General features: G+C 42.4%; 1 protein-coding gene across 5 annotated transcripts in view; it reads right to left on the minus strand.

Annotated features, from left to right (window-relative positions):
- Nucleotides 1-16,270, minus strand: part of SETD4 (SET domain containing 4) — a 430,129-nt gene that overhangs the window by 374,051 nt on the left and 39,808 nt on the right. For 4 of the 5 annotated variants that reach the window (XR_009008193.1, XR_009008194.1, XR_009008195.1 and 1 more), the window contains exon 12: nt 13,400-13,621. The gene's annotated coding sequence lies outside the window, so the exon portion shown is untranslated. Of the gene's footprint in view, nt 1-12,926; nt 13,622-16,270 lie in introns of those variants that run through there. The other variant, XM_057545647.1, reaches the window with a different exon arrangement.

The raw sequence follows: 16,270 nt of genomic DNA on the forward strand, positions 1-16,270 counted from the left end.
GGTCCCGTGTATTTTAAGCAATCTTTCCCAATGCTGCGGCTTTCCTTAACTTGGATGCTCTTCCCTGGAATAGGTTTCCTCCCGATAGAAGGAACCGCACATGTGTACAAGCCAGCGCTGACTGTGGCTTCCACTGGCCAAGGACCAAGACAAGGGTCTCTCAATGCACTGGCCTCCCAAGGGCTGATCACACCTAGCCAACTCTCTTGGAGAAGATGAAAAAGTATCCCCTACACTCTCCTTGTCTGTGAGGTCCCATCAGAAGTGACAATGTTTAATGGAAAAAAAAGAAAGAAAGAACGAACGAAAAGGCAATTTGCTGGGGCATTTGATCTACGTAATTTCCTGAGTTGCCAAACATGACTTTTAGTAATTTACTTTATGTTGATCACTAAGATATTTTTTCAATATAAAGGAGCGATATTTGAAATGTTACCTATGTTAATTTTCTACTGCTGAATAACAAATTACAACAAACTTAGTGGCTTAAAGTAACACAAATGTATTATTTCACAGTTTCTGTAGTCCAAGACCCAGTACACTTTAACAAGGTTCTTTGCTCAGGGTTTCTGCTATGGACTATGTTTGTGTCACCCCAAAATTCATATGTTGAAGCTCTAATCATCAATGTGATGGGACCTCTGGAAGGTAATTAAGATTAGATCAGGTCATGAGGGTGAGGCCCCCATGATAGGATTAGAGCCTTGTAAGAAAAGGAAGAGACCAGAGCTCTCTCTTTCTCTGCCGTGTGATTACATAGCAAGAAGGCAGTCACATGCAAACCAGGAACAGGGTCTTCACCACACACAGAATCCACCAGCACACTGATCTTGGACTTCCAAGATCTCGAACAGTGAGAAATATATGTTTGTTGTTTAAGCTACCCAGTCTATGGTATTTTTGTTATAGCAGCCTGAGCTGAACAAGACAGTCTCACAAGCCTGAAATCAACTTGTTAGCCAGGTGCATCCACATGTGGAAGTTCAATGAGGGAAAGATCCACTTCTAAGCAGCCTCGGGTTGTTGGCAGAATGCACTGCCTTAGAGCTATAGGACTGGGGTCCTCATTTTCTTGCTAGCTGCCAACTGGGGACCACTCGCAGCTACTTGAGGATATACTCTAGCCCTTGCTACACGGCCTCCTCCACAGGTCCCCTCACACTTGAAATCTACCTCTTCAAGAAGGACTTGGTCCCTTTTGAGGGCTTGCCTGATTAAGTCAGGCCCACTCAAGATAATCTCTTTGGATTAACTCAGAGATAACTGATTTGGAGTCTTAATTATATACTGCAAGATCCCTTCACTTTTATCATATAGCATAACCTAGTCATGGTACTCATAGTCCTGTCCACACTTAAGAAGGAAGGGGGATTATACAGAGTATGTACACCAGGCAGCAGGAATCTGGGGCCATTTCACAATTCTATTCGTTTGGTTTTTCTGGAGAACCCTGACTAATACACCTGTTCATTCTGTGAGTTACAATTCGGGCTCCACAGTATGTCTCTCCAAATTCAATCTGTCCTTTATATTACCCACGTTCATGCAAGGGGCAAAAACGGTAACCCCTTGAGGGTTTTTTTAATGGTCATGACATCCTAAAGAGCCCTGGCAGAGCTATATTCCACATAACCTTGAGACTGTACTTGGTTTGTTTTAAACAGAATCCAGTGACTGTCTAGTCCCTCTGATGTTACCTTTCTGCAGGCACAATATGTCTTAACCCAATGACGTAGAGAGTGGAAGAAAATTTAAAAAACAAGGAATGCTCCTATTGCAGAGGATACAATAATAACTATCCGATAGATATTTTTAGCTGCAAATAACTGAAAACCTAACCAAAAGGGGCTTAAACAATAACAAAGACATGTTACTTCACATAACAAGAGACCTGGGGACAGGAGGTCTCCATACTCATAAGGAGTGTGTATTCTTTCCTTCACATATAAGGAAGGAGACAGGAGGTCTCCACAATCATAAGGAGTGTGTATTCTTTCCTTCACATATAAGGAAGGAGACAGGAGGTCTCCACATTCATAAGGAGTGTGTATTCTTTCCTTCTTTATGCTCTGCCATCCTCAGGGTGTTGACTTGGGATGACTCCCTTCATAGTCCCAAGGAGGCTGCATAGATCCAGGCATCATGCAGAGATGACAACATCTAGAAGCACAAAGCGGCTATTCCTTCTCACTTGCCTCTTTCAACATTTTAGAATGGAGGCTGAGGAGATCTACATTCTGCTGTAAAATACAGTGAAAAACACCAATACTTCACAAAGTCTTCCAAAGAAAAGAAGAGGAAACACTTCCAAACTCATTCCACAAGGTCAGTATCACTCTGATACCAAAATCAGACAAAGATATTACAAGAAAACTATAGACCAATATCCCATAGGAATACAGATACAAAAATCCTCAACAAAACATTAGCAACATAGAAAAAGGATTATGCTCCATGACAAAGTGGGATTTATCCCAGGAATGTAAGATTAGTTGATATGAAAGTCAATCAATGTAATACACCTTATTAAGAGAATAATGGACAAAAACCATATGATTAGACATGGAAAAGGAATTTGGCAAACCCCAATACCCTTTCATGATAAAAACACTCAATAAAGTAGCAGTAGAAGGGAACTTTCTCAACCTGATAAAGGGTATCTCAAAACCCCATAGTTAACATCATGCTTAATGGTAAAAGACTGAAAACTTTGCCACTAATAGCAGGAACAAGACAAGAAGGCCCTTCTCACCACTTCTATTCAATATTGTAGTGAGGTTCTAGCCAGGGCAATTAGACAAGAAAAAGAAATAAAAGGCATCCACATTAGAAAGAAGTAAAACTTTCTCTCTTTGCAGATCACATATATAGAAAATCTTAAGAAATCCACAAAATAAACTATTAGAGTTAATAAAGAGTTCAGCAAGGCTGTAGGATACAAGATCAATATACAAAAATCAACTGTATTTCTATACAGGGCAATGAACAATCCAAAAATGAAAATAAGAAAACAATTCCATTTACAATAACATCAAAAAGAACAAAACAGGTAGGAGTAAATTTAACAAAAGAAGGTCAAGACATATACAATGGAAACTACAAAGCATCCTTGGAAGAAATTTTTAAAGATCTAAGCAAGTGGAAAGATATTTCATGTTCATGGATTGGGAGACTTAATATAGTCAAGGTAGCCGTGATAGTCAGTTTTATGTGTCAGCTTGACCAGGCTATAGTCCCCAGTTATTCAATCAAACACTAATCAAGGTGTTGCTATGAAGGTATTTTGTAGATGTGGTTATCCTCTATAAACAGCTGACTTTCAGTAAACGAGATTATCTTAAATAATTCGGGCGGGCCTGATTCAATCAGTTGAAAGTTGTAAGCATAGAACTGAGGTTTCCAAGTAGAAGATATTCCACCTGTGGACTTCAATTTCTCCTCATGTCCCAGAGTGCCAGCCTGCTCTTTAGACACCCTGCCCTGCAGACTTCAGACTTGCCTAGCAGGCCCCACAACTGCAGGAGCCAATTTACTGCTGTGTGTGTGTGTGAGTACGTGTGCGCCTCCTACCAGTTCTGTTTGACTGATAGAACCCTAACTGATATAATGTTACAGTCCTCAAATTATCTACAGATTCGACACAATCCCTCTCAAAATCCTTGCTGGCTTTTTTGCAGGAACTGACAAATTGATCCTAAAAATCATATGGAAATTCAAGGGACTCAGAATATCCAAAAAAAAAAAAAGAAAAACAAATTTGGAAGGCTCACATTTTCCAATTTCAAAATGTACTACAAAGGTACAGTAATCAAGATAGTATGATATTGGCATAAGGATAGACATCTAGATCAATGGAAAAGAATTGAGAGTCCAGAAGTAGACCCGCACACTTACGAGCAATTGACTTCCAGCAGAGTACCATGACAATTCAATGGGGAAATTACAGTCTTTTCAACAAATGGTGCTGAGACAGTTAGATATTCATACACAGAAGAATGAAGTTGGGGGAATTCCCTGGCGGTCCAGTGGTTAAGACTCCACGCTTCCACTGCAGGGGGCACGGGTTCGATCCCTGGTCGGGGAATTAAGATATCGCATGCTGTGTGGCGCGGCAATATAAACAAACAAATAAATAGAATGAAGTTGGACCTTTGCTTCACACCATATACAAAAATTACTTCAAAATGAATCAAAGACCTAAACGTAAGAGCTAAAACTATAAAACTCTTAGAAGAAAACAGGTGTAAATTTTTGTGACTTTCAATTAGACAATGGTTTCTTGGATATGACACCAAAAGCACAAGCAATTAAAGAAAAAAAATAGATTGGACTTCATCAAGATCAAAAACTTCTGTGTTCCAAAAGACACTATCAGGAAAGTGAAAAGATACCCCACAGAATGGGAGAAGATATTTGCAAATCATATGTCTGCTGAGGGTTAGTATACAGAATATATAAAGAAGTCTTACAACTCAACAATAAAAAGCAAATAATCCAATTTAAAAATGGGCAAATGACTTGAATAGACATTTCTCCAAAGAAGATACACAATGGTCAATAAGAAACATGAAAATCTGCTCAACATCACAGGCACCAAGGAAATGCTAACAAAAAGCACAATTAGATACTATTTCATATTCACTAGGATAGCTATAATCAAAAAGATAGACAAAACAAGTGTTGGTGAGGATGCAGAGAAACTGCAACCCTCATACATCGCTGGTGGGAATTAAAATGACGCAGCCACTTTTGAAAACAGTTTGGCAATTCTTCAAAATTCCACTCCTACGTATATACCCAAGAGAACCGAAAACACATGTTCACATAAAACCTCGTATAGAAATGTTCACAGCAGCAATGTTCGAATAGCCCAAAAATGAAAATAACCCAAATGTCCAACTGATGAATGAATAAACAAAATATGGTATATCCTTATAATGGAATATTCTTCCACATAAAAATTAATGAAGTACTGATATATGCTAAAACATGGATGAACTTTGAAAACATTATGCTAAATAAAAGAAGCCACTCACAAAAGGCCACCTGTTATATGATTCCTATTACATGAAATGTCCAGAATAGGCAAATCCATAGAAACAGAGTAGATTAGTGGTTACCAGGGGCTGAAGGGAGGGGAAGTGGGGAGTGACTGCTAATAGACCAGGTGTTTCTTTTGAGGGTGATGAAAATGTTCTGGGATTACGTAGTAGTGATAGTTACACAGCTTTGTGAATATACTAAAAACGACTGAATTGGATAGTTTTAAAAGGTGAATTTTATACATAAATTGTATCTCAATTTTTAAAGGACAGTGAGAATTTGAAGTTCCTAAGAGTGTTCCCCAAAGGATGTGAAGAGAAAGAGGAAGGGAAAGGAGGAGGAGGGGGGGTGACATGATGAGAAGCATGGGTTTCTCTGGGGGTGGGGTGCAGTGGGTGAGAAAAGTTTGTTTTGCAGGAGAACTTATGGAAAGGAATCGGGAATCAAAGACAGAGGTCCAGGAGAAATCAGGAAGGGGCCTCAGGGAAGGAAGGAGGAGTGGAGGGGTTTAAGAGGAACTAAGAAGGGAGAGCAAGGCACTCCACAGAAGGGAGAGGAACCTGGGGAGGGATTTGGTGCCCAAGAGACTCAGACTGGACAGAAAAACATGTTTGAGGAAGAGAGTTCTTCTGGGCAAAAGAATGAGAGAAACAGAATTTTCTTAGGAGCCACCATGAAGTATATTCTTGGATCCATTTAAGATTCTTCCAAAAACTCTAGTAAGATGGAAACTCCTATTGGGATTGTGCTTCCTTAAACAGCACATCTCAGGCCACAGATGTGAAAACAAAACTTGTCAGGGATATATTATATCTAAACTATTATGAGTCCAAATTGATGGAATTTTACTGCAAAAATCATTTAGAAACAGATTCTTTACTCACTGCTCTTCTGAAAGGTGAGCAAATCAATCTCACTTCCTAGATGTGTCAGATGGGCAAAATTACACAACAAGAAATACAGACGAACTGACTCCCTGACAGGCCTGAATGGAAATTCAATCCACTGCTTCTCCATCCTAAATTCACTGTGCTTCAATCCACTATTTCTTTAAAGTTGCTCAGTACAATGTTGGACACGATTCCTCAAAGTTTCAAAGCCCTGCACATTCAACATCAATTTTAAAAAGATGTAAGACATTGGCCTTTTTCTTTTTCCGTATTCAAAATATAGAATTTATGCTCCTGTAATCAGAGGATGTAAAAAACTGCGATGCTGTTTTGTAGTCATGGCATCAATCATGAGAATTCACAATTTTGTGTTCGAGGATTTCTCATATTTGATAAATGACTTCATTATTGTGTACTACTGGTTATTTGCTTTTCAGATAGATTACAATTGTTGGAAACATCCATTAGCCAGTATTTATCCACATTTTAGGGATTGATTAAAGTGAATCAGTGTTTGGGGAACATAGAGGAACCACTTGTGCTCTGAAGACAATGAAGACACCCAGTAGATCCTTTGGGAAGAGAAAAATAAACAAGAATCTGGGGCCACCTATTACTGTCATTTGTTTTCTGCAGGTTTACCAGTAAGCTCTTCACTTTTGCCTGAAAGTAGCTCAGAAAGCAAAAAAAAGTCAAGGGGAGAGTACAGATGCAATCTAATGTTATAATATAAGATTACCACTTAGATTGTGTCTCTAGTTCATCTTTGCTTTTGGTTTCCATCTTAATTTTTTAATTGGGGTCAGCAAACTTTTTCTATGTATTCATAGTAAATATTTCAGCTTTGCAGGCCTGAGGGTCTTTGTTGCAACAATTCAATCAGCCTTTGTAAGAACAAAGCAGCCACAGACATTGTGTAAATGGATGGGTTTAGCTGTGTTCTCATAAAACATTTATCAAAAAACGAGCATCAGGCCAGATTTGGTCCATGGGCCATATTTTGTCAACCACTGGTTCACACTCTACTAGAATCAAAAGTCATGATTTATGCTTTACAATTGATATAACTGTTGTGAATGATTATATTTCATATTTCTCCTACTTCAGGCAAATCGTGTATTTTTTTTCTCTTTGCACATTGCCAAATCACATAGCAATGTTATGTCACAGATTTGGAGGTGCCACATTTTAATGGGAAGGGAACGTGGTGATATGGAGACAGATACACATCACTCCAAGTCTCCCCAACTCTATACTATGGCCTTTCTCCATCCCTCCTAGTTGCAGACACACAGTTGAGCTCCCAAGAATACGAGATGATTGGGAAGAGTAGAACAACTCTTGGGTAGAAGCTGCGAAGCGATTATAAAAACCCTCTGCATCTCTCCCACAGTCCTTAACTTCCTTCCCTCTTCTCCTTTTGGAGTAGGATTTTGCGTGCTAAGATTTGAGGAGGCGTGTTCTGAAATTAGGTGTGCTTTTCATTGGGAGCCAAGGCAGGGCCCCAGGGGTGTGAAGTGGAACACTGGCTTTCGCCGTGTGACAGCAGGTCACAGGTCCCTCCCTGTCTGCAATGCCCTTTGGTGTGCGCTCACCCCGCCTCCCCCTGATTATAGATGCTGGAGAGGCTGCTTGTTTCCTTGAAGTCTTCTTATCCTAATTCTAACACGTTCTCTGTTTCTCCGTCATCCACTCCGAAAATCTCACCTCAAAGGATCAGTCCAGGGGCTTCCCTGGTGGCGCAGTGGTTGAGAGTCTGCCTGCCAATGCAGGGGACACGGGTTCGAGCCCTGGTCTGGGAAGATCCCATGTGCCGCGGAGCAACTGGGCCCGTGAGCCACAACTACTGAGCCTGCACGTCTGGAGCTTGTGCTCCGCAACAAGAGAGGCCACGATAGTGAGAGGCCCGCGCACCGCGATGAAGAGTGGCCCCCACTTGCCGCAACTAGAGAAAGCCCTCGCACAGAAACGAAGACCCAACACAGCCATAAATAAATAAATAAATAAATAAATAATAAAAATAAAGGAATTCCTTTAAAAAAAAAAAAAAAAAAAAGGATCAGTCCAGCAGAGTGGGGCTTGCATTGCCCTGGCCACTCCCGTTCCAACCCGTGCAGCTCTAGACAGCCCCAGAACTCCTAGTGCCTGCTCTGCAAGCTTTCATATAAAAGGCCCCCTCTGCTTTGTCCTACTCTTTGATCTCTCTCCAGAAAATGTAGCTGTGACTCCCGTTTCCGCTGCTGTGTATCACCGGGGTGCTCTGGCTGGAGAAGCCCCTAATTTTTCAACAGGGAAACCACCCTGCATATTAAGTTCAACCTTCACATTATCCCAGGCAGCCCGAGGTGTGCACAAATAACTTGTTATTAATAAAAATGTAACAGCTCTGATATAAAATTATTCTTTCAATAATTTAGAGTGGATTTAATGTTACTCCTGAAATAATGTCATTTTTTTAAATCAAGAAGTGATGATGCACTTTCCCAATTAAAAAAAAAAAAAAGTTGGCTTAAAATGAAGGAGAGATAGTTAACTACTGTCCCACCACTCACAACCCAAAAGCCCACGATACAGTTGACAGTTGTGGGAACTGCAATTTCTACTGCTCATGAGGTGCGGTTTTATAGTTTCTGTTGTTCTCTTTTGAATTTCACTCAGGGATGTATTTTCGGTAAGAAAGACATCAAGGACAAGCAAAGAGTGTGTCAGCAGCCTCTGCATCCAGGGAACAGAATGCTACCACGCCCCTCCTCAGAGCAAGTCAGCGTGCTAGAGAGATCTGCAAGCTGGCTATATTCATTATTCTTTACTTTTTTCCAGTACGATTATTTCAAATTTACTTTCAGGCATGTATCACCAAAAAAAAAAAATCAGACAGCTTGAATATGACTGTGTCCCTTATAAGCAGGGAAAGCCACCTGCAGATCAAGGCCATCACGTGATCTCTCCCTACTAATAGCATTCAAATATCTGTGAATTCCATTTATCATGATTTTTAACAAAATGGTCTTTATTTAAACGTATTTATTGTAGCACATGCCTACTGAATTATCTGAGGAATACAGAAGGAGAACAAAATCAATACTCATTTTTTTAAAATCTGTACCATAAAATACATTTTTAAAATAATTTTCAATAATCACATTAACAATTTTTTGCCTGCAAAGTGAATAGTTTTTGATATCATCACATGGCTGCTTTATTTAACATGTGGATAAATGTATTTATAAAAGTCACCCAAAAAAGCACTGTGTCATTTGCCTTATTTCCCTGAAAGATTTTTTTGTATTTTCCAAAAATCTGAGTCCACTCATGGGATGTGTCGTTATATCAGATGTATGTATATCTATACAGCCTGGATGTGAATGTCATCCATTATATGTGTGGTGGGTTGAAGGGTGTTGAAAGGGATCAGAATATGCCACCCCAAAATACGCCACTTTGGCATAAGGACTCTTTTGCACTGAAGGCAACTGAGACACAGCAGATGCAGGAGGAACTCTCTGCCCTCCTCCTTTGTGCCTAAAATCAGGGCATAAACTTCCATATGTAAAGGTGTCCTCCCCCGTCCCCCATACCAGGAAGAGGAGAACAACTCTCAATCCCCAGAGATTCCTATCACTGGAGACTGCCAACTTGGTCTGCATAACAAACCTTACTAAATAACCCTTATCTTCCATTAGTTTCCCCAAACATTCACCTTCCCACAATTTACCCTCCCCCCAGAAGTACAAACCCCTTTTCCTTTGTCTAGTCTTTTCTCTACAGTATATCATCTTTTAAAAAAAATGACATAAAAGCTCTGAAACCTAACTACATTTTGGAGTTTTCATTTCTTTTCTTTGTGGCCCTTATGTTAGGGAAAACACTGACTGAAACCGCCCGCCCTGGCCAGGCAAAGACAGCAACAATTTGCATGAGTTATTTTATGACAGGAGATCCTAGTGAGGAACATGGAACTAACAAGCCAACACGAACCAGAAGAATACAGGAAAGGTCAAAAGAAGAGAGGAGATGCCAGTCCATATGTCCTACCAACCTCCCAGAATCCTTCTCACTGGAATCCATCTTGGCTGAGCAGTTGCGTGTGCCACCAGAAAGGACCCTGAGTCAGAATGATTGGCCAGAGACAACCCGGAAACTAATCCCATCATCATAAAACCTGAGACTTCGAGCCACGTGGCAGAGCAATCCTCCTAGGTTCCCTTACCCTGCTGTTCTCCTCCTGGGCGCCCCTTCCCAACAAAGTCTCTTGCTTCGTCAGCACGTGTGTCTCCTCAGACAATTCATTTCCGAGTGTTAGAGAAGAGCCTATCCTCGGGCCCTGGAAGGGGTCCCCCTTCCTGCAACACTTATATGCATGCAAAGTAAATCTTTCATTTCTCATGTTGGTCTGTCTATTGCCAGTTAATTTGCAAGCCTCAGACACTGAACCTAAGAGAGTAGAGGAAACGTTTTTCCCTCCTCTACTGTGTCCTCACCGCCCCCTCATAAGAAAGGTCCAAGTCCTAAGCGCCAGTACCTATGGATATGACCTTATTTGGGAATAGGGTTTTTATAGATGTAATTATGTGAAGGATCTCGAGATGAGATCACCCTAGATTAACCAGGTGTACCCCCAATCCAATGCCAAGTCCTTTTAATGGAAAAGAAGCAGAAGCAGATACACAGAGAGACACACGGAGGTGATGTTGGCCCTAGCGGCAGAGATTAAGGTGATGCTGCTACAAGCCAGGGAACCCCAACGATTGCCAGCAACCGCAGAAGCAAGGAGAGAGACCTGGAACAGATTCTGCCCTAGAGCCTCCAGAAGAAACCAACTCTGCTGACACCTTGATTTCAGACTTCCAGCCTCCAGGACTCCTTCCTTCCTCCAGGACTTCCGACTTCCAGCCTCCAGGACTCCTTCCTTCCTCCAGAACTTCCGACTTCCAGCCTCTAGGACTCCTTCCTTCCAGGACTTCAGACTTCCAGCCTCCAGGACTCCTTCCTTCCTCCAGGACTTCCGACTGCCAGCCTCCAATATTCTTTATTGAGAGAATAAAATTCTATTGTTTTTAAGCCACCAAGTTTGTGGTAATTTGTTACAGCAGCCGCGGGAAACTAAAACATATGTGTTGGGGCAAGAAAAAAAAAAAAAGTGTTGCCACAACGCAGATCATACTTGCTCTAGGTTTTAAGGGAGGGAAAGAACAGGACCTCATTATTGTTAGTCCAGGCCCTGGGAAGAGAGCAGATGTATTAGGGCCAAAAGAGCTTGTCTGCGGTTGGAGCACGCCCAGTGTGATACCGAATACCAGGTACCAAATACCTGGTAAAGTGAGTGCAAGATACCAGGTAAAGAACTAAGCCTTGTTCAAAACCAGTTACCAGGAGACGGAACTCTCCAACAGAACCACCAAAGAAAGTACATATTTGATTAGATCTAGAGCAGGAGTCAGCAAACTTTTTCTGTAAAGGGCCAGATAGTAAATATTTTCAGCTTTGTGAGCCATCTGGTCTCTGTCACAACTACTCAACTCCGCTGTTGTAAACTCTGCCATAGACAATCGGTAAACAAAGAGATCCAGCTGTGTTACAATAAAACTTCTTTAACATACTCCTGGGTATATACCCAAAGAAAGTGAAAGGAGATGTTCAAACAGATACTTTCATATCCAAGTTCACAGCAGTGTTACGCACAAGAGCCAAGAGGTAGAAACATCCCAAGTGTCCATCAACTGATTAATAGATAAACAAAATATGGTATATACAAACAGCAGAATATTATTCAGCCATAAAAAAGAAGGAAATCCTGTCACATACTACGACATGGAGGAACCTTAAGGACACGATGCTGAGTGAAATAAGCCAGACACAAAAGGACAAATACTGCTTGATTCTACTTACATGAGGTATCTAAAGGAGTCGAACTCTTAGAAACAAAAGTAGCATGGTGGCTCCAGAGGCAGAGGGGAGAGGGTAAAGGGGAGGTGTTATTCAATGGATATAGAGTTTCAGGTCTGCAAGGTGAAAACGTTCTAGAAATCTGTTGCACGACACTAAATACAGTTAACACTATTGACCGTACATTTTAAAATGGTTAAGATGGTAAATTTTATGTTATGTTTTTACCACGATAAAAACAAAGCAATGACACAAGGTGAGTTAAGTTCTGAAGATCTAATGTGTAACACTGTGACCACAGCTAACAGTATTGTATGTGTTCTTCAAATTTGCTAAGAGGGTAGACCTTAAGTGTCCCCACCACTAAAAAAAAACAGAATAATTTTAATTTTAATTTCAAAAAAGATGGTAACTGGGCTTCCCTGGTGGCGCAGTGGTTGAGAATCCGCCTGCCAATGCAGGGGACACGGGTTCGAGCCCTGGTCTGGGAAGATCCCACATGCCGCGGAGCAACTGGGCCCGTGAGCCACAATTACTGAGCCTGCGCGTCTGGAGCCTGTGCTCTGCAACAAGAGAGGCCGCGATAGTGAGAGGCCCGCGCACCGCGATGAAGAGTGGCCCCCACTTGCCGCAACTAGAGAAAGCCCTTGCACAGAAACGAAGACCCAACACAGCCATAAATAAATAAAAATTAAAAAATTTAAAAATTTTAAAAAAAAAGATGGTAACTACGTGAGGTGATGGATATGTTCATTAGCTTGATTGTGGTGATTCTTTCATAATGTATGTCAAATCATCAAGTTGTACACCTTAAACACATACGTTTAATTGTCAATTATACCTCAATTAAGCAGGGGGAAGCAATGAAGTACTGACACATGCTGTAACAGATGAACCTCAAAAACATTATGCCGACTGAAATAAGCCAGACGCAAAAAGACAAATGTTATATGATTCCACTTCTATGAAATATCTAGAATAGAAAATTACAGAGACATAAAGTAGATGAAAGGTTACCAGGTGCAGGGGGGAGTGGGAGGGAATGGGGACTTATTGTTTAATGGGTACGGAATTTCTGTTGGGGTGATTGAAAAAGTTTGGAAATAGATAATGGTGATGGTCACACAACATTGTACTCAATGTCACTGAATTATACACTTAAAAATGGTTAAATGGCAAATTTTATTATGTTACACCTATTTTACCACAATTTTTTAGAAGTCTGCATTTAGAAAAAAATTTTTATTTACAAAAATAGGGGCTGGCTGACCGCTGATCCAGAGTTTTCTGTAAAATGTGTTCTTCAGTCTAACACTCTCCCAACTGTAATATGTGTTCTATAACATGTGTGTGTTATGACTCCAGAATTATCCCTGTGTCGCAGATTCGAGGTGGGACGCTCTGGGGTCCTCGTCATTGGTCTGTACCATTTCCTCATAGGTACACACTTATACACATGTGGAACATGGAGAAAGGCAAGTTTATGTTGGGTTGTGTGACCTTAAAAAGCCTCCAAACTATGTCATTTACACTCTGCTGTGTACCTAAGAGGGCCTGTCTGATACAGTATGAAGACTTACGGGTTGGGAGACCTGTCACCATTCACTTCCTGGCCCTCAGATGCATCGTTTCTGCTCTCTGGGACTCAGTTTGATCAGACGATCCTCATTTGCTGGTTACATGATGTCCTGCACCAGAGAAGCACGTAGCCTCCAATGGAGCCCGTGTGAGAGGGCATCCCAGCATCCCAAGGATGGTCGCCACCATCCTTAGTCGTATTTTTATCCAGAAGAATAAACATCCTAGTAGAAGGAGACATGAAATGCGAAGCTTGAAGTCATAATTCAATGTACAAGAACCCGCAAACCGGTGCAGGTTTATTAGATGGCTAATAAAAATAAATCATGGTCATGTCTTTAAAATGACTTCTCATGTGTTGTGGTTACTTCTCGGCATACTGTAAATTAGCTGTGAAGGGCTACTTCCTGCCGGGATTTTTTTTGTCCCTCAAATATAAAGGGTTATAAGGCTAAAGAATGCAGACACGCATCATGTCTGCAGAAATCGTAAAAAAAGATCAAATGTAATATTTTCTTTCAACATGGACAACGGCTTTGAGATTTTCCATTCAGGCAGCCTTGAACACAGCCTCCAGCATTTGCCAATTACTCCTGACAAATACCATTTGGGCCTGAGTGATGTTGTAAGTGAAATAAAACAGTGGGAGGAAAAAAACCAGAGCATGATAAAAGGCATTTTTTTTGGTCTGCTGAGAACTTACTGTAAGTTATACATTCACAGGGGAAGGCCTTGCTTCCTGCCAGTGACAGGCCCCATGTGATCGAGAGTTCTAAGGTGACTTTTGTTTGACAGTAATAGGAAGAGAAGACAAAACTCAGTTTTCATGTCCCTTAAAAGGGAGCCAGCTCTTTTTTTCCCCTCACAAAGAAAAATATGTCTATAAACAAAGGAAAGGACACCAGGCACTGCCCCCACCCCATTCTGCATAATATGAGCTAATGGGTGAGAACAATGCTGTGAAATCAACCTGGCCAGAATGCCCTGGGCTGCCAGCACCTCCGACTGGCTGGGATCTGAGCTTGGAGCATGTCAGAACCTGCAGGGAACCCAGGCCACAAGAAAGAAAAGGCACAGCCAGCACTCAGAGTGCAGCTGTCTGATCCTTCCCACGCCCCATCTCTCCCGAAATCTCCTCCGCTCCTGAGGTCCTTCTGTCCCAGAACCCATGGGTGGCCTCAGATAAGCAAAGACCAAATCCATCCCCAGCACCACCACTGCCTCATTCTTCAAGGCTCCAAGGAAACTCATCCCTCCACTCAACCTTAGTGCTATAGGGAATCAGAAAGCAGCTCATGGAAACGGCCAGAAAGAAGCTGTAGGAGTATGAAGACTCCTTTATACTCCTAAGTTAACACCATGGCCCGGTCTGAAAGTCCCTGGACTCTTCCACTCGAGGCCCCCCAGCCCCCATGCATTTGCAGTGGCTCAGTGAATTCAGAACCACACCGCTGCACGGGCATCTATTTTTTCCCCGTGAACGTGAACCTCAGAAATGGATGTCAGGGAGACTGGGGTTTCACGGCTGACTGCCCAGCAGCCGCAGCAAGGGGTGTGGGTAAGGAGCTGGGTGGCTTCCGTCGGGCCACCTCCCCGGGCACTTCCGAGGAATTTGGGAACAGCCGTCCCCCAAAGTCAAAGGGGCAAAACTATGATAATCGTCAAGGATCTGGCCTCGTGGGTCCTCCCAGCAGAGCCCCAGGGCCCCGCAAACAGCGCCCTCATGTCAAGGATGGGCGTCCCCCAACCGCGCCAGATGGCTTGCTGATGGTCAGACCGACTGGTCCAGGAGACTGGGAATTCTCTACCACAGTGGCTTGGACCTCAGAGCCAGCCACACTTCTGCGGCACTGCTTCTCTAGCTCCCAGTAGGTTCGGGGCAGGGCCTGAGACTCTGCATTTCTCACAAGCTCCTGGTACTGTTGATTCTGTTGGTCTCCAGACCAGCTTTTAAGGAGCAGGATTCTAGGGCCAACCACCCCAATAATACATGCTGACAGTGCTTCGTTAGCTTCCTGAGGGACATTTTCAGTGGCAGTGGCCTCCCCCTAGACTCCTGCCACTAGCAAACTATAAAAGGAAGATGATGAATTCTAACAGTTGCTCACTGCCAATATTTTGCTCCTACTGGTATCAGAAACACTGCCTTGTAAATAAAGACACAGAATATTTCCTTTTTCATACAATTTCTGCTGATGCCTGTGTCCATGTGCGCCATGGCTCCCAACCTGGGCTACGGTGTGGTCCCCCGGCCTGAATATTGAACCACAACAATCACAAAGAGCTCATTATCCCAACGTGAATACTCTGAAGCAGGATCTGTTTCCCAAACAGCCAACCACCGCCAGTAAGGCAACTCCAATCAGAGAAACTGTCATCTGTAGTTTACTCCTCCAAATAAGAGGAAAAACTTCAATACCACAGTAAGGGCCTCATCCAGGTCTTGCTAGCACGCTCTAGATTAAATGCCCAAGAGAAAACAAACACCCACTCAAGACAAGGCTGGGATGTGTATAAATAGCAAGAGGGGTGGAAGGAGAAGAGAGTGAGAAGGGAGAAACCGTGATCAGAGCTCCCCTGATCTGCAAGTTGAATTCATCTTGATGGGAGGACAGATCACAGAGGCACTGGGGAAGTCCAGCGGACCAAAGAGATCGTTTCAAATGAGGCCCCCCCAACACTGTGCAGTCACTAGGTGATGTGTGCTGGGTCACGTCACTGCCCCAGCCGTGTGGGATCTGGAGCCTGTCAGTCACCTGTAGACAGAGCAGTCCAAGGACACCCTGGTGTCGTTTTCACTCTACTTTGAAGCTCTGTCCTCAGATCAAACGCACGCCTCTAACAACAGACAGGCAGCCCTCCCGTTGGTTGGG

The sequence above is a fragment of the Balaenoptera acutorostrata genome, chromosome 4 (assembly GCF_949987535.1).
Source record: "Balaenoptera acutorostrata chromosome 4, mBalAcu1.1, whole genome shotgun sequence".
Lineage (NCBI taxonomy): Eukaryota > Metazoa > Chordata > Mammalia > Artiodactyla > Balaenopteridae > Balaenoptera > Balaenoptera acutorostrata.